This window comes from Eulemur rufifrons, chromosome 13 (assembly GCF_041146395.1).
Source record: "Eulemur rufifrons isolate Redbay chromosome 13, OSU_ERuf_1, whole genome shotgun sequence".
NCBI lineage: Eukaryota > Metazoa > Chordata > Mammalia > Primates > Lemuridae > Eulemur > Eulemur rufifrons.
In genome coordinates, this window is record NC_090995.1 from 13,748,066 (window position 1) to 13,775,168 (window position 27,103).

The 27,103-nt window shown below is 45.4% G+C and overlaps 1 protein-coding gene across 2 annotated transcripts in view; it reads left to right on the top strand.

The window, feature by feature from the left end:
• Nucleotides 1–8,540: 8,540 nt before the first annotated feature.
• RASGEF1B (RasGEF domain family member 1B) overlaps nucleotides 8,541–27,103 on the top strand; it is a 307,416-nt gene continuing 288,853 nt past the window's right edge. For both annotated transcript variants that reach the window (XM_069485432.1, XM_069485433.1), the window contains exon 1: nucleotides 8,541–8,588. The gene's annotated coding sequence lies outside the window, so the exon portion shown is untranslated. The remainder of the gene's footprint in view (nucleotides 8,589–27,103) is intronic.

Below are 27,103 nucleotides of genomic sequence, written 5' to 3' on the forward strand. Positions count from 1 at the left end.
AGACATAACCCTTGATTTGGAGTTTGTCGTGTGAAAATATCTGGTCTTATTGATATTTTCTTTGTGGGATTGGGTTTTCAGAGAGTGCTCAGTATCAGACGTCCTTACACTAATTAGACCTGGAGACACCCGGATCCGGCAAGCACTATATCCATTTGTGTCTCGGACGTGTATGTGCGTGGAGCTCATCGCTGTTTTATTTTGAGTACGGCTCCTTCCTCCCCTCCGTACTGTGGAGTTATTAATAGGAAACGGAGCTCCCCAGCTGCAGTCCGCGGCATGCCCGGGAGGGATGCTCAAAAGAGATGGGAAGGATTCGGCTCCAAGTCGTTGGTATGCCAGGAGGACCACTGCTTAGACACCCTGCTCTCTGTCGCTGATGGGGCTCGTGATAGGGCTGGCGTGGAGGAGTGAACCAGGGCAATCAGGGAAGACAGGGAGAAACTGCAGCCTGGAACTGATGCCCCTCTGTCCCCGTTCCAGGGCTGGACAGGTGCTCAGGGCGGGCCAGGTGGAGGGGCTCGCTGGCAGTGGGAGGAAGGAACAGGGCAGGCAGGCAGACCAAGCGGTCAGGAATGAGGCAGTCTGGAAAGCGTGTGAGTGTGGACAGCAGGCAGCGAGGTGTGGGAGGTGAGTCAGTGCAGTGGTGGAAAACAGCAGCCTTTGGAAGCAACCAAGTGGCCATCAGCAGATGAGCTGCAGACCGTCACTCCCGTGGCTTCTGCCTGGATGGTGGCAGCAGGTGACGCCAGGCAGAGAGGACAGAGTCCGCTGAGTCCTTGCCAGCTGGATGCAGCCCCTGCTCCCGGCAGCGCCCTCCACCGTGGCTGCGGCTCTCCCTGAGCCCTGTGTCTGTCCCTGTGGGGCTAGTGGTGACAATCACTTCCCACTGTTCTTAGCCTGCTGTGCGTCCCCTCCCTTATCGGTTTCCTTAATCCAGTCTACACTTCTGTACAACGTCACTTCCTTAAACTCTCTCCAGAGTGCCCTGTGATCCCAGCCGGGTCCCTGATGCGTGCAGTGGTGTCCCCAGAAAGAAGGGGGTGTGGGGGGGCAAGCAATAGCAGCAGATGTCCAGCAGCAAGTGGGGCTGGCCCGCCACGGCACCCCAGTGTAGGACACCCCGTCACCCCCAGACACCACGGGGGCCCACAGCTGTCCAGAGACCCCCGGTGCGGGGAGAATGAACTCAGGGGAAGGGAGTCTGGAAGAGCCTGACAGCTGCTCAGAGTGATCGGACAGGAGTTTGGTCCTGGCTGTCCTTACAGACACCCCTCCGAAGGGAAGGACTCCGTACATTCCTGTGGGAGAGTCGGAGACTTTCCCTTCCTCTAGACGAGGAGGTGGCGGCCCTGTGTCATGGAACAATCGCAGTTCAGAATGTCGTAGGCCTTTTGAATTTAAACCATCTTCGTGATTTCTTTCAAAGAAGGCTGGATCGAAAAACCACTCACGGGTCAGGGGAGCATCTTCTTTTGATGCCGTGCAGTCCTGACCATACTGTTAGCACCCTGAAAATCCTTAAGTGGCGAACACTTTTGTTTCTGGAACTTTCCATTTCAGCCATTTCTTCTTGTGTTTTTCTGGAAATCAAGCAAGGAGAAGGAGTGAAAGGCTTTCTTCATGTCATGGCAGCTCAGAGGCATTCTTTGTCCCAGCCTCTGAACATGGGTGACACTTTGGAACATGCTACTGCTCCCATGAGTTATTGGGTTGCTAATCACCCCATTTGCGGGGTGATCCCATTACATTACCCTGAAGGTTTCAATTAATGGAACTTAGACCAGAGTCCATACTTAAGAGTGTTCCTTTGTCTGCTTCATCTTAGGGTTTAAATTGAATTCTCTAATGTTGGTTGAACAAACTGGAACAGAATTTCCTAATCTGTAAAAGGTAGCAGAAGGATCATAAACGGCCGCCCCTTTTCCAATATGGGCAGAATCACTGGTGGGGAAAATGGGTGGTATTTGCTAGGAGAGGCCACTTAAATTCCCTTCCAGATTCCATTAAAGTTCTGCATGCAAAGTCCTCCATCACAACTGCAGACGTAGGTGTCAGAATGCTCATTTTCATAAATAGGTCCGGAAAACATAATCGCATCCACCTCTTGCTGCTTTGCACTTCGGAGTAACTTTAGAGAACACACTGCTTTAATTAACACTCACTTATAAAAGTTAAGGTCAGAATTATGGGCAGCTTGGTATATAATTCAATTACAGAAGAAAATCGTGGATTTCTGCTGCTGCCGCTGGCTCTTTTGAGTGTGTGTGTGTGTGTGTGTGTGTATGTGGGAGTCAGGGTTGGCCTTAGGCGGGCTGTTTTAAGTGTCTTGAAGTCTGCAATAGAACGCCGTGCAGGCACTCCCCAAGGCAGGCTCACCTGATCTGTGACTGTTTTTGCATAGGTGGTGCCAGCTACAGATGCCCCTCCCCCTGCCTCCCCACCCACTCAGCTCTCCTTCCCTCCTGCCATTTGGTGGCTCCGGAGAACAGTCTTGGGGTCCTTGGCCGCTAATGCCAGGTCGAGTCTGACGTAGGTGAATTTCTCATCTACTGCCTCTTCTCCACAACTTCCTTCTTTCTTTTGAGGCAATCATTCCGCAGCACAGTTTCTGCTTAGCCTCTGATTTGCGCTCTTCTGGACTCATCTGATTCTTCCTTGGGTAATGTTTCTCATATATGTATCTGCGGTGCAGTGTTTAAGACCATGGGCTTTGAAGCAGATGAGCTGGTTCAAATCTTGGGTTCTGCCACTTTATCAGCAGTGTGACTTGGGCAAATTATAGTGTTTCTACGCCTCGGTCTTCACATCCGTAAAACTGAGATAATGATACGATTGCACTTATCTCTTAACTGTGTTAAAACGACGTAGATGAGTCGGACGGTGTCGTGGGAACCCATTGTAAGTTGTTGATGTGGTTTGTTATTGTTCTTATTTGAGTTTTTTCTTTATCTTTCTTCCTTGCCCTATCTTTCCTTTCTTTTTAATATTTACTCAATTTTTTTTGGGGAAAAAAAAAAACCAAAACAGTTTTTCTTCCTTTTGATTTTCTTCCTGCCCTATTTCTATGTTTTTCAAGCTGGGGGCACAGGTGGGAATAGGCGGTAGTCCTCGGTGAGAGCTGGCCTGGGCTCGGGGAGTCACCTAACAGCCTGCTTTGTGTCCCTGTGGCGTCTCACCTCGTGGGAATTCAGAGTGACCCTGTTGAGAGCTGCCGCGGAGCAGAGCAATGCTGGTATCGCGCTGGGATCAAGAAGAGCAAAAGCATCCCCTTGGGGTGGGCGGGGGCTCCAGACATGTTAGCCATGAACACTGTGTCTCTGAATCTTCCGAATTCCTGAATCTCTACCTTAGTGTTCATATTCAAATTCGCATTTGGATTTGTGCTATTGTTCAAGATAATATGGAAAAAGTAAAACAGTTTCTTAATTGATTTCATTATTTTCTGCTTTGTTTAATTGCTTATAGTGTGAGAGTTTACTGCTTTTTATTGAAATTGTGTAATTTCAGTTATATTAGCAATTTAATAGGTCTTAATGGCGTAGCCTATAAAATTATTTCTATGGGGGAAAATAAAACTCTAGGCTTTAACCCCTAACTTACGAAAGACAGTTTTAGAAGGCCACTAGATTGTAAATAGGGGACCAACTCTGTAGGATGATACCTACGACACAGGTGACCTTTTACTGAGCCCAACCTCCGTTCTGTGTAGACCCAAGAACTCACTTAATGTCAGATGAAAATGGTACTTCTCTAGAATTGGATTGGCTTTAATCCCCTTTGAACATGGAAGGCTTTTCCTTTAAGTCCAGTTTATTATCATGCTCTGAGCTGTATACAAAGGCCATGGTGATGGATATTTATGGCATTTAATATATAAAAGCCCAAATAAACTTCCAAAGCACAATTTGGGTGCCTTTTTTTTTTTTTTGATTGGAGAGGCTTGAGAACCATTTAGATCTGCTTTTGGACTCGTCTGAGTAATTTGCCAATTTTCAGCCTGTGTCAGTCCCCCTGGCCCACCCACATGGCTCGATCAAATTAAGAAGTTTAATACTGGGCACTTAGAAGGGAAGAAAAAGAGGTTCATTTATTCAGATTCTTCAGAGGAAAACAAAGAGAGCCAGTACCAGTTTCCCGTAGTTTCTTACTTCTCAGCCCAAGTTACCGCTCTCCTTGGCAGGCAGTTGGTTTCCAGATTGTAGTTTGTGGATCACGTCTCAGATATTTCAGTTCCCTGGGTGCTTGTTAAAATGCATATCCCTGGTAACCACCCCGAACCTCCTGACTTGGCATTTTTGGAGTTGGGGCTTGTGTGGTTAGTAGCCCCCTCACTGATCTTTACGAAGTCTAGAGCTCGAGAGCCCTGATGCAGACATTCGCTCCCAGGGTGTGCGCGGCTGACGATGGCTGTGGAGATACCGGGCCCCTCCTGATTCGGGGCTTGGCTTTGCCGGACCTCCACTGTCTGGATTCTTGACGTCTTCTTTGGTGTCGATGTGTCAGGGTCTGTGCATGAGTTTGCTAGTGCTGCTATAATGCACCACCACAGACTGGCTTTAACAACAGACATGTATTTTCTTGCAGTTCTGGAGACTGGAAATCCAAGATGATGTTGTCAGCAGGGTTGGTTTCATCTGGAGGCCTCTCCCCTTGGCTTGTAGATGGACGTCTTTGTCTTCACACGGTCTTTCCTTCGTGTACGTGTATTGTCTGTGTCTTAACCTTCTCTTCTTACAAGGATGTCAGTCATACTGGAGTAGAGCCTACCCGTATGACCTCAGTTTCCCTTATTCAGCCCTAAAGGCTCTATCTCCAAATACACCACATTCTATGGTACTGTGGGTTAGAACGTCAACCTGTGAGTTTTGGTGGGAAACAATTCAGCTCATGAGGAATCTCAAAGCATGATATGAATAAGTGAAAGTTGGACATTGTTGATTTCTTGTAAAGTTTCTCTCCCTATCCCGGCTTCTGTCCATCAGAAGGAGGCTTACTCATCGATCTCTCTCCTCTAATGCGGCAGGAGGGAGGAAGGGACAGCGACAGCTTGCTTTTCATTGGCTCTGTTCCTCCTGAGATCCGTGTCTTTGAAGGAAGGGGGGACTAATTGCTGTAGGTTCAACTGCTGTAAATGACTAACGGTGGCAGTTCTCAAAGGGAATCTCAGAAGTCAAAACTCTTTTCAAGGGGATGGGCGTACACCTACATGATGAGTGCGATGTGCACTGTCTGGGGAATGGACACGCTGAAGCTCAGACTCGGGAGGATGGGGGGAGCATGGGCAATATATATAACCTCAACTTTTGTACCCCCATAATAAGCTGAAATTAAAAAAAAAACCTCTTTTCATAATTGATATTAAGAAAATGGGTTTTTTTTTTGGCCTGCTTTACTGGGTGAAAGTTACACTGATTGTGGGAAGAGCAATAGTTAGCTAAAACTGTTGGTGCTTTTGTATGACTTAAGGCAGTAGCAGCAAACTGTACTAGTAATCGTTATAATTTCACCACTGTGAATTTGCATTGCCGGAAAAGAATGCCTGTTTCACTTAAGAATGCCCTTGATGAAGTAGTAAGAACTATTAAGTCTGCTGAATCTCAACCCTTGAGTACACATCTCTTTAGTATTTTGTGTGATAAAATGGGAAGTATGCAGAAAGCACTTTTGCCGCTTTCAAAGATTTAGTGGGTGTTCTGAGGAAAGCACTTGTGCAGTTGAATTGTGAACTGAACTAGCCCTTTCTTTCGTAAAAGACCTTGTTTTATTTCAAAATAAAGGGGGTACAGATGTTTTTGGTTACATGGATCACTTTTGTAATGCTTGAGTCCTGGCTATTAGTTTGCCCATCACCCAAATAGTGTCCATTGTACCCGTTAGGTAGCTTTTCGCCCATCCCGTCTTCCCCCCTCTCCCATGCTTGTTTCCACTGAGTTTTAATCTTTCTGTGCACGTGTGTGCTCATCGGTTAGTTACAATTTAATAGCGAGTACATGTGGTGTTTGTTTTTCCATTCTTTGGATACTTCCCTCAGAATAATGGCCTTCAGTTCTATCCAAATTATTGCAAAAGGCATTAATTCATTTTATGGCTGAGTAGTACACCATGGTATACATATACCACATTTTGTTAACCAACTCGTGAATTGATGGGCGCTTGGGTTGATTCCACATCTTTGCAATTGTGAATTGTGCTGCAACAAACATTCAAGTGCAGGTGTCTTTTTGATAAAATGACTTTTTTTTTCCTTTGGGTAGATACCAGTAGTGGGATTGCTAGATCAAACGGTAGGTCTACTTTTAGTTCTTTGAGGAATCTCCATACTGTTTGCCATAGAGGTTGTACTAATTTGCAGTCCCACCAACAGTGGATAAGTGTTCCTTTCTCTCTGCATCCACACCAGATCTATTGTTTTTGAACTTGTTGATAAAAGCCATTCTAACTGGGATAAGGTGTTATCTCGTTGTGGTTTTAATTTGCGTTTCCCTGATGATTAGTGATGTTGAACATTTTCTTATAAGTTTATTGGCCATTTGTCTATCATGTTTTGAAAAGCTTCTGTTCATGTCTTTAGCCACTGTTTAATGGTGTTTTTTTTTTTTTCTCTTGCTGATTTGCTTGAGTTCTTTGTAGATTCTGGTTATTGGCCCTTTATCAGATATGTAGCTTGTGAATATTTTCTCCCATTCTGTAGGTGGTCTATTTGCTCTGTTGATTATTTCCTTAGCTGTGCAGAAGCTTTTTAATTTAATCACATCTCACTTTAACTTAAAAGAATAAGAGATAGATGAGCTATGGTTATTCAGACTCAGGTAGCTGGCAGACATGTTTACAAAAATGAATGAAATAAAGCCTGTCACTTCAAGGAAGCAACTGATGGTATTTGCTGCCCATGATAAAATTCAAGATTTCCAGGGAAAATTAGAATTTTGGCAAGTTTGTATCTGTTACTATGAGCTTAATAGTTTACCAGCAGTTGAAGATTTTTCTGGTGAGGTTGCTGATTAACAAATGGGATTTTTTTTGGATATTAGGTAATGAAGTGGGTCAACATTTGGAAACTCCGCATAACTCCCTGAATGATCGTTTTCTGAATGACCAATGAATGATGCTACCAAAAAATCTACTTGAAGCACAAGATAAACCAACAAATTTTTACATAACAGTATACAATGGTCATGATATGATTTCAGACTCTACTTTGCAACTATGCCTTAAGGAATTACCAGTTGTCAAGTTGTGGATATTCTCAGAGCAGCATATCCACAGTTATCAGAAAGGATTGTTACAAATGCTCTTTTGCTTTCCCAACCTCCTATCTGAGTGAGGTTGGATTTTCTCTATCCATTGCAAACAAACACCTATCAAAATAGATTAAATGCAAAAGCAGACATGAGTATCGAGTCATCTTCTATTTAGACCAAACATTATAGAGATTTGCAAAAATGTAAATGCCATCCTCTCATTACTTTTTTCTGTTTTGCTGTATATGTAAAATATGTAAACATATGTTATTTAACACGTGATGGGCTTATTGCTGTTTCCAGATGAATATGTATGTATTTAAAAAATTTCTCAATTCCAATTTCTAATAAAGTGAATACCAGTAAATATAACCCATATAAACAAAAGCTCTTTGGGAGCCTCAGATATTTTTTAAAAGTGTAAAAGGATCCTAAGACTAAAAAGTTTGAGGACTGCTGACTTAGGAAGACATTTTCCTAGCTATGTTTGCAGTAATTCATTTCCAGTTAACTTTGATTCGTGGTATACTTACAGCCAAATGTATTTACTATCTGAATATTAAATATAGTAACCTTGACTTTTGCTTTTCTCTCGATGGGAGAAAAATCATAATACTATTCCATGCCAAAATATTCTCATGCGTAGTTTAATGCCTGCTTTCCCTTTCCTAATCCCAGATCAGTTTAGATAATCATGAACAAACTGGAAGAAAAAAGCCCTATATAAGAACTAATGCTTTTTCAAGCTTTGTTTCAATCTAATGAAAATGTATTTAAATTTGCTGAGACTAAAATCTGCCCTATAGAAATGCACTTGAAAATCTTGCTATAAGCATGCTCTTTCCTTCATTCTGCCTCTTTTTCTCTTTTTTTTCAATTTATAGGACATCTGTTTCCTTACTCTCCTTTCTTTCTTTTTTGGCTCTTTTATTTGTTTTCCCTTTCTTTCCCTTTGCCTTATTACAGCTGCAGATATTTCTTCATGGGCTGCAGTTTTGGGTTCCTGCCAGTGTCTTCTAGGAAAACGTGCTGAACTGGTAAATATGAGCAAGGCATTGACAGAGCGTAGGTTCATCTTCGCCTCCGTAGCTCTAGGTCTTGGTCCCCCAGGCATCATGGAACCTTCAACACGAATCTATGCGGCGTTGCTATTCTTGGGTTTCTAGAGGCTGAGAAGGAAGGTTGGGGGGAAAGGATTTTAACTTAAAACTTGTATCTTCTAGAAGAAATGACTGCAGAATAAGTTCTACCATTATACTGTGTTCTTCACAGATTTCTTTCTCATTTCTCCTCTAGTCCAAAAGTCATTCCCGAGTTGGCCTGAAATCAAGCACCAAGCAAAAGGTATGTTTTTAAAATCCTCCTGCATTATTCCTTTAAAAAATAATTATTTTTGATGGGTGATTTTTTTTTTTTGATGGGTATTGTGAAGAGAAAGAGAACAGAGCAAGGTGACAGGAAGTGGTAGGGAATTCCCTGTTCTGTAATCAAAGGTGGCCTCTCCGAGGGCTGGTCCGTGAGCATGGCCCTGGATGAAGTAAGGGAGAAGCCACGTGAATGTCTGGTAAAGGGTGTTCCAGAATGTCATTCTTAATTCTTATGTAATAATTTGGGTTTTATTTTGGAATCAGAGTTAGTCGTACCGAGGGTATCTGTGGAGCGCACACTAGGTGCTTGGTGGGCTGGGTCAGGTGTCGGCTGATCAGGAAACGCGAGACCTTGGTCACCTCGTTTACAGCCTCAATAGGAGTTGAGAACAATAGACATATAAATAGAGTACAAAAGTACAGCATCATTTGTCACGCAACTGTGTTACACAGATTCTAGGTTTTTGGGGGACCCCTTTGGGTCTTTTATCTTTTAGAAGTTAAAGTCTAATTTTGTTGGATTCAAACATATTTAAGGACAAGGCAGTAAAACTGAAGTGAGAAGGTGAGAAAAATGTTCTCTAATGGAACTTTGGTTCTCACTCCTATAGGGCTCTCTTAGGAGGCTCCCTGTGGAGTGTGTGAAATATGATTCTCACTGGGGAAGGAGACTCTGTTGGGAGCCCAGACAGAGTCGATTTAGAGGACGTGGCACCCTCAGACATGGTGGCTTTCCCTGGACCCAGACTCCTCATCGCTGAAGTGTGGAGGGAAGAGGAGCAAATATGTTCGTTTTTCCTGCTCCTCTTCCCCGTCTCTCCCCTGTGCTATGAACAGTTGAGATTTGTGATTCTGATTTAGACTTAAAATCAAACTGAGACTGTCCATTGTCTAGTACGTAGCTCATTGGGGGCTGCCAATAAATGATTTGTGACTAGACCACGAATATCCTAACGGTATTTGTGCTGGTGAGATTATGACATTTTCTGTATTTTCCAAGTGTTCTGCTTTCCATAAACCGATTGTTCATAGCACAGCATAGTTTTTTTAATTATATTACAGTTTCTGATAATATTACCTCTGAAATAAAGAAGTAAAAAGCGATAATTAAAAAAATCACTGGGTTCATGATGCTAATGAATGCATGTCCAGTTTGCACAATAGACTTTTCTCTGCTCTGCACTTAATATTTTGCTTCAGGGATTCACGCTTGAATCAACTTTTTCTTTCATTTTAATGAGTATCATTGCAAGCATTAATTATAATAGCTGTGGTGTACACACTATGATTTTTACCCAAAAATGCAGAAACATTGTTAATTCAGTAATCCCTTAAATAAGCCTACCATAGAAGACAGGCAGCAAATATTTGCATTTTATAGGTCTTGGAGGTTAGCTGACTGAGAAAAACAATGATGGTGACAAAAAAAAAAAAACTGGATACTTATTTCTTTCGTATGATAGAAAATACACTTTTTTGCAAAGCTGCCTGGTCTGTCCCTTGAGCTGATCCTACTAATGCTAGTGGGGTTTTCTGAGATACATGCTAGTGCTGCTACAAAGCTGAGTAGGAAGGCTTTCCTGTGGTTTTATTTATAATTTCATTAGCTGCAAAATCAAGGACAAGATTCCCCCTTGTTTTGTTCTCTGGCGTTAGGATTCCAGGCAATGATCGCTGCCCGCCGCTTCTCAGGTGTGGGCCTTGGATCACATCAAGGTTAGAATCTAATGGAAGATAATTGTGGATTTTCCAGGTGATCGGTAGTACTCTGAATTTTTGCACAAACCCCCAGGCACGATCTTGACCTGCGGAACGAGTGTTCGGTATTCCGGTGATATGTAAACTGAGGCAGCCGGTTCCAAGCGGCAGAGAGAGGAGGCGAAGAGTGGGATGGCAGGATTAGGACGGGAGGAGGATGTGAAGTGTGTTCCGGGAGAGCGTGGTTTTGTGGGATTCATGCAAACAGGAGCCAGATTACAGGTGGTCAAAGAGGATCGTTGATGACAATCTATACTCACTGCACAGCAGGGACTGTGCTTGGAAGTGCTTTGCCTACCTCGTGTCATTTAATCTCCATAATGACCCCGTGTGGGGGATGCTGGGACTCCATTTCACGGGTTAGGAGGCAGGAAATGCAGTGACTTGCCCAACTTTGCACAGGACCAGGGCTCGGTCCCTGGCAGTCTGACCCCGGAGCCCCTGCTGCTGGCCTGTCTGCAGGGGTGAAGAGACCGGGAGAGGGAGCAGAGAGCGAGCATAGAAACGGGGGCAGTCGTGCTGCACATGGAGGAAACTGCGCCCGCCCCGGGGGTCTTGTGCCTGTTGCTGAGAAGAGGGAGTGAGAGGGGAGCCGTGTCAACATTTGCCTCTGCTCCAACGTGCCCCTCCCGGCGCGCCCCCAGCAACAGGAGAACCATCTTCAAGAATGCGGCCGCAGCTGCTGAAGGCAAGACCCCCAGGATGTGCTTTAATGAGAGGAGGAAGAATAAAGATCTCCGGGCGAGCCCTGGCCCCGTGAGGCCCGGAGCTTGTTGACAGAACAGCAGGACAGCCCTGCCGCCGGGCTCCCCGACTCTGCAGCCTCCACGCTGGGCCTTGGAAGAGCTCACTGTCCCCCCATGCCTGGCCGTATATGGGACAGTTAATGAGCAGCGCCGTGGCGGGAGACACCTCTGCATTTTTTCCGTAGCTTGGGCTTGCGGGGAGACAGCCCGCCGCTGCCCTCCCGGTTCCATTAGCGCAGAAGTGCCTTCTCAGCAGTTTGCAGAATGAGGTTGCAAAAGCCAAGGGCACGGAGTTAAATGCATCGCATCTTTCATTGGTTTCGTCGATGGCTTCGGGGAGAAGTGTGGGTTTAGAAGGGAGTGCTGTTTTGTTCCGAGAGGTAATCCCTCCCACCATTACTAAGGTGCTTATTAGAATTACCCTGGACAAGAATGGCTGGCGTCTGTTTCCCGCTAATTCAGTACAGAAGGAAATCCCTTAAACAGAAGAGGTTTTGAAGGGCTCTCTTCTCCTTGACCTGTTTTGATTCTAAGAGGACGGTATTATCATTCCCTTTTTAAAGAATGAGAAACGGGGGGTCAGAGAAGGTTATGGAAGTGGGATACCCAGGCCACACCGGGGTTGAAATGGAAACAGAGCCAGGATCGCCTTGGTCTTAACTCAGCGCCGTGCTCTTCCCTCTGCCCAGGTTGCCTTGCCTGTTGCTAAAAGTTTGCTAAAGACAGTAACTGCTCACGTCCTTACAAAGCCTCTCATCACGGGGCCCCTGAGATTACCCAGGAAGGCTCAGATATCAGTTGGTCGTTCAGCAGGCATGTCCTTTTGGTTTACATATGTGCTCAGCACACTTCTAGGCTCATAGAGAAAAAAGCCATCTGTGTTTTCTGTATTTAAGGAGTTTGCGGTCACATGGGAAGATGTAAATCTGAACAAAACACCTACAGAACAATGAAGTTCTTAATATTAATATATGTTAAACGTACAGTTGCTAAGATAAAGGGATGGCATAGGCTGGGATACCTGGAGCACGGGGGGAGCGGTGTACGAGTGGATGGTGTACGATGTGGAGAGGTGTGTAGGGATGGGAAGATGGATGAGATGTAGGAAGGAAAGAAAAGGTTTTTTTTTTTTTTTTTTTATACCAGTGGACACATAGAACAGGAAAGGGAATATTCTGGGCCAGCTTCGGAGTTTGGGGTAATGGTATAAGTGGAGAGGGAGTGAGGAATGGATGTATACGTAGATACACATTTCTTTTATCTCTTCTGTTCTACTTGGCTTTTCCCCTCTCACAAGCATGCATAATTTAAAGTAAGACCAACAAAGAAAAATGCCCTATTGGAGCCATGGCAGGTGCTAAAGCTGAGCTAGCCTGTGGTCCCCATTTGGTAGTGTGGTCTTTAGATAAAAAAGAGGGAATTTTCTTTTGAAAATTCGCTGCAGATCTAATAAGAGCCGTTACATATTGTCATTGTGAAAGGCTGATCCCCTCCCTAGGGGAGCTAGATGGAATAGAAATATTACAACCTTGTCTGATAGACCAAAGCGGGTAAGAAGCAGGACCCTGGGGGAAGGAGAAGAAAGGAGTTTAAGGACTCAGGTCTTGGGAAGGAAAGAGAATGGAAGGAAAGGGAGAAGAGAGAAGGGAAGGGCAGAGAATGGATTCCTGTGGGGGGCCACCCAGATCTCCCCTTCGGAAATGAACTATGCATTTCCCAGCTGCGGCTGAAGGCTCACAGTTGAACCTTGTCTCAGAAATTGCCCCTGGTTTAGCCCAAGGTTACAACCCTTCCCCTAGGAAGGTGGCACTGCCAGGACCTATCTCTGAAGGGCCATCCCAGCCTGGCAGTTCCCTGTGGAGTTGGCTGAGGGCTCTGTTGCTCCCGGGTTCAACTTCTGCCAGGGCCTGCTTGACTTAACCTTCCCAGCTCTGGTCCCTGAGCACTTCCCAGCGGAGTCCTGAACACGAATTTCCGACTCAGAGTCTGTCTCCTGGGGAACTGGGCCCATGAGAGTAGAGAAGGGAAGGGGAAGTGAGGAAAGCAAAAGGAAGGGAGAAGAACCCAAAGGGGAGGGAATTTTTCCCATGGACTGTCACAGGCAGTGGTCCCTGAAGGTGTCTAAAGTGAAGGACCCCTTGCTGCTTACTGCCGGGAAACCTCAGTGTAGTGACTCCAACTAGAAGACAGGATTCCTTGTACACCCTTCTGCATTCCTTCCGTATGCTCGCCCAGCTAACATAGCAGGGTTTGTTTAACAAACCCAGCGAGTGTGTCTACTAACGAGTCGTTCTGCTCACCTTGCGCCGCTGTCAGAGGCCACACCGCAGCGATGTAGTTATTCCGCGTACAGAGTTGGCTTTGTTAGAAAATCCGTTTTCTCTCTCCCTCCCTCCTTCCCACCAAACATAGTCTAACTTAACCAGTTCTGCTCTGAACAGAACAACATGTATGTTCTAGGCTGGGCGCGGTGGCTCACGCCTGTAATCCCAGCACTCTGGGAGGCCGAGGCGGGTGGATCGCTCGAGGTCAGGAGTTCGAGACCAGCCTGAGCAAGAGTGAGACCCCCTGTCTCTACTAAAAACAGAAAGAAATTATCTGGCCGACTAAAAATATATATAGAAAAAATTAGCCGGGCATGGTGGCACATGCCTGTAGTCCCAGCTACCTGGGAGGCTGAGGCAGGAGGATCGCTTGAGCCCAGCAGTCTGAGGTTGCTGTGAGCGAGGCTGATGCCACGGCACTCTAGCCTGGGCAACAGAGTGAGACTCTGTCTCAAAAAAAAAAAAAAAAAAAAAAAAAAACAAAACACCCCAAAAAACCAACAACAAAACCATGTATGTTCTAGAAGAAAATTTATGTATTAGAAGAAAAGAGGGCGAAGTCTACTTATGGCTTCTCTTATGCTGTTGTCTCCTGCCACTTGGGTGTGGAAGCAGGTTTCATGGTCTTCCCTGCCAGGCACACAGTGGGTCTGCAAAAGGGACGTTTTGGAAGGGGTTGCCTTGGCGCTGTCATCGGTGTGGTCTTGGTGGCTGGGGTGAGAGGGATTCCCTGGAACATGACCGCCCCCCAACGCCCCCAGCTGTTCACCTCCAGGCCTTCCCAGTTAGCTTTATCTGTTTGCTGCCATTGTATGGACTTGCCTCGTAAGAAGAGCTCCCACTTGCAGGATACAGTTAATATTCGAAAATTTCCTTCCATTTCAAGAAGTTCTGTCTTCTTGGTGGGTTTGCCACTATGAGATCCCATTTCCCCGATGGATGTATGTTTTCTGGCCTCCCTTGTGTGATTAATTCAGAGGAAGCGTTTATCTGTTGTGATCTAAATGTGTATTTGTTCTACCCCGCGCCAACAAGACAATTACAGATGTTGTCTCGCCTGCAACCACAGGCCTGGAAATGCAGTTGTCACCGTGAAAGCCACAGAGCATGCGAGTTCCAGGCTCTGGGCTGACACTTGACTAGCGGAGTGCATGCGGGAGCCAGGGAGTGGGAAGTTATTTACTGGCGATGATGAATGTTTTTCTGCCCTGCAGAATTGGCAATGGACTTGGCCGGGGCCTTAATCTGACCCGGAGTTGGTTCCTGGAAGTGCAGAATAACGTGACTGTCTAACTTCCCTGTAATACTGCACGCCCATGCGCACGCGGAGAATATTAATTTCCTCCTGCCTCGGGGTTCGTTGACTCCGAAAGCTCTGATTGGTCCCAGCATCTGGGGTGGACTCTGAGGCTGCCCGGACCTTGGGCAGGTGGCTCATCCCGCGTGTTAGAACTGGGATAGGGCGGAAGCTCACACAGGGAATTTCGAGGACGGAGAGTCTCCGCTGCTACCCCGTGAGCCCAAGGTCCACATCTCTGATGTGTACCTGCTTAAAACCCACGAGTGCTTTTTTGCCGTGTGCTTCATGTTCACGACACATATTTTTTTTCCTGCTTCAGGCCCAGGCCAAATCAAGTCCTGAAGGCAGAGGGGGCAACGTGAACAGGCTGGTAACTGTGCCATCTTTATTACTAAAGCTGAAAAAAATCTGACTTAGATGGTGCCCTTCATAGTGACAACCCTGAGTAGCTAGCTGTCTTGAGATGGTTCCTCAGGGAGCAGTTTTATGTCATTTTCTTGTAACTGTCACTATAATGTGCTGAAGGGAAGTTTTATTGTCATTTGCATATTCTGAAAGTTGACTGAATTTTAAGAAATGTGTGCCTGAGAAATAGCTTGTCTTGATATATTTAGGAATTTGGGGATTTTTTTTTTTTTTTTTTTTTCCTCCTGGTTGGAACTGCCAAGCCTGGCTGCGACTCTGATCATTTATTTAGTATTGCTTTACGTGGAGTTAGTCCAAGGACGTGGGATTTTAAAAGGTATGATTTAAAAAAAACCCACCATTCCCAGGCATGGTCAAATGAAGGAGTCACACAGATGGGCAAATACTCGGAGTCTAGAGCTACGTGCCAAGGACTCGAAGAGTGGAGAAGAAAGAGAAGGGAAATGCTGACCATGTCGGCTTGGGGTACTTTCACAGTGGGAGTGGCGTTTGAACTGGGTTTTGATGACTAAGTAGGAGTTTGGGGATGGAGAAAGATAACAAAGACTGCTTTAGACAAGGGGCAAAGTAACCGTGCCAGAAAAATCTTTACTTTGCTTTGTAAGTACTTCATATGTTGATCAGAATCTTGTTATTTAACAAATATCTGATAACTGAACTATTAGCCATACAATGTTAAGAGTCTATGGGTAAAAATGAAGTCATTGTATTATTAATGTTTCATTTATAAAGTCCATAGCCACTATCTTATACCTCAAGTATCTCAGATTTCCTCCAAAATTTCCCTCATGTATAACTAACAAAGACCTGGGTTTGTGCAGATAGCAATATTTTATCTGGAAATTTTCAGATAATTAGAAAGCAGACATATTACTTCTGTCCTTCCAGTTGGAGTATTTATCAGAGATTCCAAACTGAAGACCAACAGTGGCTACAACTGTGTTTTGTTTGCTTGGCTTTTAGAAAACGTTTGAGCTAGTTGTCAACAGTAAAAATAGAGAGCTCTTACCAGAAAGCCCTGGTTTCCCCCCAGCCTGGGTGCTCACCTGGCCGGAGCCGGGGGGCCTTCGTCCCCCCGGGCAGAGGCGTGGACACCAGCCCAGGGACCCCCCCCCCCCCCCCCCCCCCCCCCCCCCCCCGCCTCCCGCCGCCTGTGTGTCGCCCACAGTCTTCATTTACGTCGCCTGCTCGACTCCTTAGGGGCATTTAAGTTTATGACTCAAGTAATAACTTACGATTGAATAAATAAAAATTATTACCTAGGACTGGAACCACGGGGTCCTCTGAAAAGCATGATGTTAAGAACATTCAACCATTGGTCATAAAAATTGTATTCATAAACTTCCTTGTGAAAAAAATTTTTTTTTTTTTGGATTTCTGTTCTGGGCTGTGTAGAGTTTGAAGAAGCATGCAGTAATCCCTGTACTGCATTATCACTGTTCTCTTTACTCAGCGTTCGCTGAGCACCAGTGTGGGAAAATGTTTGTAATCAGAGCGTTCATTTGTCTGGTCTCCCTTGTGATCCTCCCGGACTGCTCATTCATCCCATCAGCCGGGCTCATCCATCTTCGCCGTGTCCCTGGGAGAACAAGTTCTGCTCTTGTTTCCCTCTCTTTCCTCCAGTGAGTTGTTTGCGGCACTAATATCGGAAATCATCTTTTTTCTCACTCTTTTAGCTTGAAAAATGTATCCCCTCGTAATGAAGTGCGTGCCTGAAAAATGAACACAGGCCTGCAGACACTATTTTGGTAAAATGTTCAGAGATAGCTCACGCAGCTACTTTAATGTCCATGGAGGAATTGTTCATTCAGTGATTTATTGAGCACCTAATGTGTGCTCGGTGTTCTAGATCCCAAGGGTGCAACGATGAACAAAAGAGAACAGCATCCAGCCACGCGCTAGTGGTGGGACAGGCGCTGAGCGCGTGTTGGGGTTTCACGTCAGCAGTGACAGTGCTGTGAAGGGTACGGGGTCACGTGGGCGCCATCCTGGCGCCAGGCAAGGAAGGCCTCTCTGGAGAGGTGACATTGAGCAGAGGCCTGAACGAAGTGAGGGCATGAGGCACGTGGGTGTTCGCTGAGAGCTTTCCTGGCCGTGGGAGCAGCTCGTGCAAAGGCCCTGAGGGAGAATGTTCCTGGTGTTTTCTGGAAGAGCCTGCAGGCCAGCGTGGTTGGCACGGAGTAACCGAGGCTAAGCAGGCTTTGTAGGCCATGAAAAGGAATTTGGGTTTTATTTTAACTGCGATGAGAAACCATCTAAGGAAAGTTTGAGGGGCTGTGTCTGTATGCTGAGGAGAGGAGCAGGCCATGGGGGGTGCCTGGTCAACGGTGGGTTCTTGCTCCTCAAAGTGTGGTCCGTGGACCAGCAACACTGGCATCTTCTGGAAGCTTGTGAGAAATGCAGGCTTGCAAGGCCTGTCCAAACTGCTTAATTAGAATCTGCATTTTAATGCGGGTGACTTGTGTGCATGAAGTCTGAGAAGGACAGCTCTGAATCTCCCAACTGCGACCTAGAAATCAGAAGAGATCTTTCTGACCTCGGTCACTTAACCAGAGTTTGGAAATTATCATCAGTGAAGGGCCATTTTAAGTACTTTATAGTCCCTTTTTTTCTTTTTAATTTAAAAGTAGATAAGGATTTTGAGTTAGTCCCTTAACCTCTCTCTCCTCAAGTTGTTTCTCTCCATGAGGAGGCAGTTGGTCTAAATGTGTTTGTGTGTGTGTGTGTGTGTGTGTGTGTGTGTGTGTTTGGGGTGTACCTCCTAGGCCCAAGCCAGAGCAGAGCTGTGGATATCTCCAGTCCCCACTGTCCCCTCTCCATGTCCTAACCCTTTCCTTCTAGGAATCTGAAGAGCCACAGATGGAGAAATTGACCCTCTCAGGAGAATGGTGACCACATTCTATTTGAAGAGGGCAGTCCAACACCCTCTCTCCCTGAAAGAATTTCAATTTGATGTGTTAGTTGGATGGGGGGGGGGAAAAGTTATTTGAACTCTTATTCTGTGTCGGGATCTATGTTATGTCAGTTTTATCATACATTTAGCTAACAATAAGTCGGTAAGATGAAGGTGGTACTGTTGTTATCCTCACTTAAAAGTCATGGAAACCATCGCCTGAAAGGAGTCAGTCGTTTGCCAAGTTCACGCAATTACTAGGTGGGGAAGCTGCCATTCCAACCCAGGTGGTCCGGCCTCAGAGCCCGAGTGCTCCACTATTTCTGTGGGAGGATCTTGCAAATTTACTAATACCTATTAGAGAGAAATGGGGATGAAATGTTGATAGAAGGCAATTGTAGGCACTTCAGTAGCGCTCATTTGAAAGGCAAAAATAGGAAATACTGAATTGTGAGCTGAGTGATCAAGCTTTATTTATTCCCTTTTAAAGCTCATATTTTTACCTTTTCTTATGCAAAGCTGCCAGTGTGATTTTTCCAATGCAAAAACTGTCCAGAATGATTAACAAGTTGTACTTATTATTCACTGTAACCGCACTAACAAGTAGAATAACTTGAGGTTGTTAAAATCGCTCTCAAACCACCTTCAGGCCATCATTAGCATGCAGGCAGGAGGAGGCAGCACAAAACTGTGGTTCCAGTGCCTCGATGCGGGGAAGGGGAGGGGAGAGGGAGAAGGAGCCAGCGATGTGATGTGTAACACCTTTTACGTGCTAGGCCTGTGCTGGTGTCTTACATACATTATCTTATTTAATCTTCCCAACACACGAATGAGGTAGAATCATTTCCGCCATTTTTCAAAAGAGGAAAACCAAGGTTCAGAGCCGTTGAGTACCACTAGCCCATGGGGACAGGGTTCCAGCCAGGTTCACCTGACCTCAAAGCTCACCCTTTTCCCAGTGTAGCCCTTGGAAGGAAAACAGGTAGGTGCAAACGGTGCTATTTTAAAAACATTAGAAATGTAAATTTCAGGTCAGTATCTATCTTTAAAACAGACATCTCTCCACCCTAGTTAAAAGGCTGTTGTTCCCATTGCCTCCCAGCTCTGATGAGTTGACAACGGCAATAGAAGTAAATAAGCGGTTTCCAAAGACGTCACTGGTTGTCTAAAAAACCAAGAGCCGTGACACATGGTTCTGTCTGTAGTCGGACACACTGTCTGCCACATGCCCAGCCCTGGTGGATTATCCGCTCGTTCACTTTATTTGAGGGAGGGGTTGGCTTTGCTTGGAGGTGTAAATATGTGCGCACATGCCTTCAGCTCCGTCCTTGGCATTGCACCCGGGGCCGGTGTGCGTTGGCGTGTGAGTAAGCACGCTCGGCAGGCCATCTACCCGGGTCTAGTGATTTGCTTTACTGACTACAGTTGCCATAATGCTGGCGAATGCTTCAAATTAAAAACCCACGCCGATTTTACCTGTCCTTGGTCTCAGTTCCTACCAAGACAAAAAGGACTTTGAGCCAAATAGCCCGGCCAGCCCTACGAGGCAGAATTCCTTGCCCTATTTCCAGGCATGTCACAAGTCTGCAAAGGAGAGGAGAATCTCTTTGCACTTAAAAATGCATAGTGTTTTTGTTTGTTTGTTTGTTTGTTTGTTTTTTTTATTTCAGCTTATTATGGGGGATACAAAAATTCAGGTTACATACGTTGCCCATGTACCGCCTGTCCCCCCAAGTCAAAGCTGGGCCTCCCAGTCCCCTTGGAAGCGGGCTGGCTTTCTGCATTTTGCAGAGTGGCTTTCCTAGCGCTGAATGAGGCCGCAGCCCCAGAAACTACTAGAGGATCAGCATACTGAGCGTCTTCCCCTCTTCCCGGTTCATGTGATTGCTCCCCTTTAGAATTAGGGACTTCCTGCAAGGCCTCAAAACAACTCATTCTCACGCTGCGTCTTCTTGTGGCCTTTCTCACACAGGGATCTTACATTCTCGTAACGTGGGGCATCATTTTTGAATGTGGCGTTCTCAGAGCTTCCAGAATGATCATTTCAATTTGAATAACCCCAGCACTGTCAGCGCAGAATGAAAAAGGGAGGCCAATCACGCCTCCTGCGCCCTTTCCCCCAGCCTGGGTTTCGCAAAACCCGCCCGGTTGTTCCGTAGCGACAGTGTTTTCCAGCTTCCCGAGGCAGCCAGCAAAACTCTGATGTGAAAGGATGTGTCATTTTGATTCCAGTCGAAATGAAGCATTTTGTGCAGTACATGAAAAAATATAGAAGTCTTTTGAGTGGCCGAACAGCCCATTATCCGCAGCCAAACGACCGTGTTTCACGTCTGTCTGAGAATTACCGATTACAGCTGCGGCCTGGAAATAGATGGGAGCTTTATTTTTTTAAAGCACTTTCCATGGGCGCCTCGGTCTCCGTTTTGCACAGAACAAATGAGCTCTTTGGTTAGAAATCCCGAGGGGAAAAGGCAGCCACACAAACGCAGGAGACATTGGGTGACTGCCGGTGGGGTGGGAGGTGGAGGGGAGGGAATGATGGATAGATAACCGGTCCATTCCACCAGTGGCAGAGCCCGCCTCTCTGGAACCTGTTTACCTGTGTAGGGCGATCCATCGGCACTTCCCAGCTGCGTCCACGACGGCCAGTTCAATTCAGTGCCGTTTCTGACGAATGCGTCTTGATTTGGGCGAGAAAATAAAATCATCTTTCGTGGAGACCTACCCCAGCTTTGGGATATTCAGACTCCGTGACCACCAAGGTTTGGGCTGGCCATTTTTTTTTTTTTTTTTTTGCTTCTTGAATGTAAAAACCCTGACTTCAGGAGAGGAAGATGGGAAAAAGTGGAATGGCAGAAAGATTGGTTTGATGTTCTGAGAGATTTGCAGTGACCATAATCACACTGAGCGCTTCTTGTTCTTGTGCTCAGGGCCTGCTTCTTGGGCTCGTGCCCCGTGGGGTCAGGCAGAGCTGGCTCTGGGAAGGCTGAGCTGGGTTTAACACTCTGCTGTCATTATCTTAAAATTCCTGATTGTTTTTGAACGAAGGGATCCTCCGTGTTTATTTATACAGAGCTCTGCAAAGTACGTAGCCAGCCCTGCTTGTAGTTTAGAATTAAAGGATGGGCGAAATGGGGACTCCGACCAGACGTTCCCATCTCTGGTTTATTACCAACTGAGATTGCTTTCCTCTTTTGTTCCCGTTCTGTTTTTCTGCACTTTGTCTCTTCTGTACAGACAGGAAATTCGTATGAGGTATAGTTCAGAGACAGTCTGAGCTGAGTTCATTCTTTATTTACTTGCTCTGTGACCTTGAGTGACTTTATTTCCCTAAGCCTTAGTTTAATTACCAATAAAATGGGGATGTGATAATAGTATCTAACTCACAAGATAGTTTCGAGGAGTAAATTAAATGATGCTTATAAAACATTTAGCACAGTACCTGGCAGTGGTAAGCACTCAGTGAGTCAGAGCTATAAATTGTCTCTTTTACTAATTTTCTCCACATTGTGTTATGAAAATTTTCAAACATACAGAAAAGTTAAAGAATTTTATGGTGAACACCCACATCCCTGTCCTAGATTTTCCCATTAGTTTTCCTGCACTTGCTTTATTGTATGTCTCTCCCTCTACCTACCTCTCTGTTCACCCCCCCATCTATCTTATTTTTTATACATTTCAAAGTAAATTGCAGACACGAGTCGACTTCCTCTGAATATTTCAGCATGCAGTCATGAATTAGAGTTCGATAGTTGTTTACATTTTTTCTTTTGAGGTAATACACATGCAGTGAAATCCCCGCATGTTACGTGTACGTTCATTGAGCTTTGACAAAATCGTCTCCTTGTTTAGCTCCGGTTCCTGTTACGTTATCGCCTTAGCTTGGGCAGCTATTACAAAGTCCCACAGACCAGGTGGCTCACAAACAACAGAAATGTATTTCTCACAGTTGTGCGGCTGGAAATGTGAGATCAGGGTGCCGGCGTGGTTGGGTTCTGGTGAGGGCCTCTTCCCGGTTGCAGACTGCAGACTTGTCGCATCCTCATGTGACAGAGAGAGAGAGCCGGTTACCTCTCTTTCCCTAAGGGCACTAATCTCATTCACGAGTGCTCCACCCTCACAGCCTGATGACCTCCCACATTACCGCCTCCAGACACCCTCCATGGGGAGCCACCCCATACAGGGCCGTCTGCTTAGTTTTAAATATGTCCTTTTGCAATAAAGTTCTTATTTTAAGTTGAAGCTGCCTTTTTCATTATTCTACCTTTGGTCCTAGTTCTGCTTTCCTGACACTTTATGGGATGAATCTATAAATAGTTTTGGCAGACTTGAAGTTGGTGTGTCTTTATTCTCTGGCCTACATTTAGCAGTTCTTAACTTTCTCAGGTTCTGAAATGCACATCTTATGTTTTTATCTGCCTAGTGTTCATTCCTCTATTGTCTTACTTATTAACAGCCTTCCATTTCCTTTTTTTTTTTTTTTTTTTTTTTTGAGACAGAGTCTCACTCTGTTGCCCAGGCTAGAGTGAGTGCCGTGGCGTCAGCCTCGCTCACAGCAACCTCAAACTCCTGGGCTCAAGCGATCCTCCTGCCTCAGCCTCCCGAGTAGCTGGGACTACAGGCATGCGCCACCACGCCCGGCTAATTTTTTTTTTCTATATATATTTTTAGCTGTCCATATAATTTCTTTCTATTTTTAGTAGAGATGGGGTCTCGCTCTTGCTCAGGCTGGTCTCGAACTCCTGAGCTCAAACGATCCGCCCACCTCGGCCTCCCAGAGTGCTGGGATTACAGGCGTGAGCCACCGTGCCCGGCCCCATTTTTAATTTTTTTTTTTTTTTTTTTTAGGGAATCTCCTCTTTCCTGCCTGAACTATTTAATTGAGTGGTACTAGGATTTGAATGCTCGTGTCCCCTCCAAAATTCATGTTGAAATTTAATCCCCAATGCAACAGCATTAGGAGGTGGGTTTTGTAGGAGGTGATCAGGCCCTGAGGCTCCACCCTCATGGAGGAGATTAGTCCATATGAAAGGGCTGGAGAGAACTAGGTGGAGCCTTTCTTTGCCTTTGCATCTCTCCTGCCACGTGAGGATGCGTGTTCAAGGTGGCATCTCGGAAGCAGGGAGCCCTCACGAGACACTGAACCTGCCAGCACCTTGGATCTTAGACTTCCCAGCCTCCATAACTGTGAGAAATAAATTTCAGTTGTTTATGAATTCCCCAGTCTCAGCTATTTGTCATGGCAGCACAAACGGACTAAGGCGGGTGGGCTAGAACATTGCCTCCCCCCTCCCCACCTCTGCCCCCGGCTCCAGGTATAGGTTCTTGATCCCAGGGTTTGAAATCACCTGATCAGGAACTCACCAGCACTTTGACTTCCGGGGAAATAGTTGTATGCTTAGAATATTTACTTTCTGGCATCCAGCATCATCAAAGCATCATGGGTACTGCAAGTATTTTATTGCTGCCCCATTTAGCATCCAGGCAATTTGCAGGAAGAAGTAGACACTAACCAAATTACTTCTTCAGTCCCATCAAATGGCTGTCATTGGGGTGACCTCTAGAACCGCCAGAGAGAAATTTCTGGGCAGTTTATGTCTGGATCCTCTGCCCCGTGCTGTACACGCACTGCTGTCTCTACGCAGGCCAGGTGCCTTCTGCCCCGTGTGACTGCCTCGGTGAGGCTGAGCTGTTCTACCCAATAAAGTAAAATGAAGAAATCTGTACTTCTCTGTGGATGCCTACAAATTACAGTGAATGATGAAGCTTTTATTTTGCACTCCTTATTTTCCATGATGAAGAATGAAATGTATTTAGTGAACTGTCCCGGCTCCTTAGCATTTCTGCGTGACCCCAGGTAATTGTTACTCAGAGCCAGTGCTTTGTTGCCTGCGTGTAAAGGTTTATTTTTCTCTTGTTGTGGTTTCTTGGCTTTGCTCCTGGCAGGGGCTGACAAATGAACAGGAATCAGGTACTCAAAGTATTTGCAATGAAAGCAAAGCGGCAATAAGGCTCACCTGTTCCAAGAAAGCTTTTCTTTCCGAAACACCTGCTTCAGGGAGTGCACGTGGTGTGGGGCTCGTTCTCTGCACTGCAACTGCTTTTCCACAATCAGGTTTTGCATATTTTGCTGCTCATTGCCAGCGGTGATCTTTAGCTTCACCGTATTTTGAACTAGACGTCTTTGATATAAAACAGAGAGACAGAAATAAGGACACCGGTTTTAACCCTCATCTCATTGACTTGATTCAACAGGTATTTACTGAGTGCTTGTTGTGTGTTTGCAGCTGGGGCTTAGAGCAGAGGTGCGAGGCTGTGGACCCTCCCCTGGAGGACCCAGGCTCCTGGAGACACGGGATTGCTAAGCAGCGTGATCGGTCAGCAACAGCAGTGGGGGGAGGACAGGGACAGCTGTGACTCATTCCGGCCTGAAAGTTCGAATGCGTCGTCTTTGGCAAAGAGCTGTTTGCAGGGACGGGTGGAAGTTGTTCCTGAAAACAGGTGGGAGGAGCCTGAGCGGAGCAAGGCAGCGTCCATCCGTTGTCCTCATTTCGGGACGACGAGCAGTTTGGTGTCTCTGGAACAGAAGGTATGAGGCGGGGGGTCCAGGAGTCTAGGCTGGGGGTGATGTTGTGGAAGAACCTGGGTTAGATTAAAGCAGGGACGTGGCACAATTTAACGTCACGTTTGGGACGCTTGCTCTGGAAGCAATCTCTGAATAGATATGACTTGGTAATTTCTTTGTTTGTGTGTTTGGAGACGAGGTCTTGCTATGTTGCCCAGGCTGGGCTCAAACTCCTGGCCTCAAGTGATCCTCATCCTGCCTCAGCCTCCCACGTAGCTGGGCCTACCACGGAACATGGAGCCAGCAGCCAGCTGTTTCTAATAAGTTGGGTCTAGGAAAGCATAGATGGCTGAAATCCTTAGGTGAAAATTATTTGGCATAATAAGTTAAAAATAGGTATCAGGCTGGGTCCCATTCCACTGTCACTAAGTAACTGTGTGACTTTGGGAAAGTCATTGGGCTTTTTTATGTTTGCTTGTCTGACCCGTAGAACAAATTCTCTGAAGTCCCCTACAATGCTGATGTTTTACGAATGTCACCCAGCGGATTCAGTTCCTTCCTCACCGAACCTTTTAAGAGACGATAAGTGGCAAACAGGTTTTTCTCCTGCCCTGTACTACCAATAAGGGATAGGACATGTATATTCCCTAGGGTAGGGTAGTTTACTTTGATTGATAGAGAGTTGCTAGGTCTCTTTTATGAACCCACACCCCACCCCAACACGGTCTGTATTCTGATAACTCTAGAATTTCATATCCTGGGTTCCAACATAAAGTTTAAAAAATCTGAGAATATTGAAGGCAGGAATTCTATTTTATTTATCTTTGTATCTCTACTATCCTTAGTAGATTTTCTTTCTAAAGAAGTAACTGCCAGAAATCTTTCTGAGTCCTTTTAATCGGCTTTCTCCATGCTTATCATATTTTCTACGTATCTACTTTCCTATTTCTTCTTAGTTTGAGGAATTCTTTTTTTGTTGTATAGCAAGGGTTATAGATTCAACAGAAAAGGCAATGATATAGCCGTTCTATGTTCCTGGAGTAGGTTGAAGAGGAGGCGTTTTCTGTAATGGTCTCCATAGGAAGTTAGAATAATATGGCGTCAGATTAGTTGTTCCTAAGTAAAGGAGTCGGCCATACCAATCACCTCGGAGAATGAAATACTGGGAAATTTTTTTATCCTACGCAGCAGAGTTTGTTATAATCCAGTCCGTTGGGATATGGATTAGGATATATTCATGGTCAGACTGGGTTTTTGATCTTGGTGATACCAGTTATGATAGAACATACTTCTGATGTTTTTAAGTGATATCTCTTCCTTTCAGCACCACTGTGAAAGGGAGATATTATATGCCGTGAACGCTGCAGCTCTGGAAGTAGAAAGAGTCCTAGAAGGTACTTAAAAATCATATTTTAATGGCCACGGTGATAAAAGGACTATAAAATTTTCTATAGCATTTACATTTTTTGAATATGTGGTTAATTCAATTTTCTGTGGGCCTTTAATGAGCTAGACCTGAAAAGTCATACCGCTGTGAAACTCGTATTCAGTACCCTCACTGCATTTCAGAAGGTGTTTACTTAAGGCTTAAAGAGAAAACGACTCCAGCCTCTCTCTCCTTACCTGCATGCAGATTTGTATATTTTGCATGTGATTTGCATAACGTAACGTCCAAATGAAGAGAATCTCATTCAATCTTCGCAACTTTTTCACCAGTGTCTTTTATTTTTTATTTTTTCCTCTAAATAAACAAGTGTTTCTTTTTTTTTTTTTGAGACAGAGTCTCACTCTGTTGCCCAGGCTAGAGTGAGTGCCGTAGCGTCAGCCTAGCTCACAGCAACCTCAAACTCCTGAGCTCAAGTGATCCTCCTGTCTCAGCCTCCCGAGTAGCTGGGACTACAGGCATGCACCACCATGCCCGGCTAATTTTTTCTATATATATATTTTAGCTGTCCATATAATTTCTTTTATATTTTTAGTAGAGATGGGGTCTCGCTCTTGCTCAGGCTGGACAAGTGTTTCTTGATGACGTTGACTTGCTCTTTAGTGTCTGGGATAAAACACCTGGAGTTGTAGGCCATCCAATCTTTACTTTGTCTATGAATATTCCTTTTATCTGGGAATGTTCCGGTGATCGGTTGGCTTAAAAGTGGCTGCTCTTCTCGTTACATTAGGCTTTGGGGTGTGTATGCGCTTACTGAAGTATAAAGGCGTTGTGTGCGTCATTGTACGACTGGCTTCATTCCCGTGGAAGAGGCATAAATGGCTTCCAGTTAAGGAAAACACGTGCTGTGTCTTGAAAGCAAGAAGCAGACTAGGGTGGTTAAGAACACGGGCTCTAGGTCCAGGCTGCGTGGACCAGCTCTGCCCCTTACTGGGCGTATAAACTTGGGCAATTACCGATGTTCTTTGTGCTTGCATAGCAATCATTCTTTCTTACAGAGTTTGTTGTAAAAACTAAATGAGTTCATTCGTTTCAA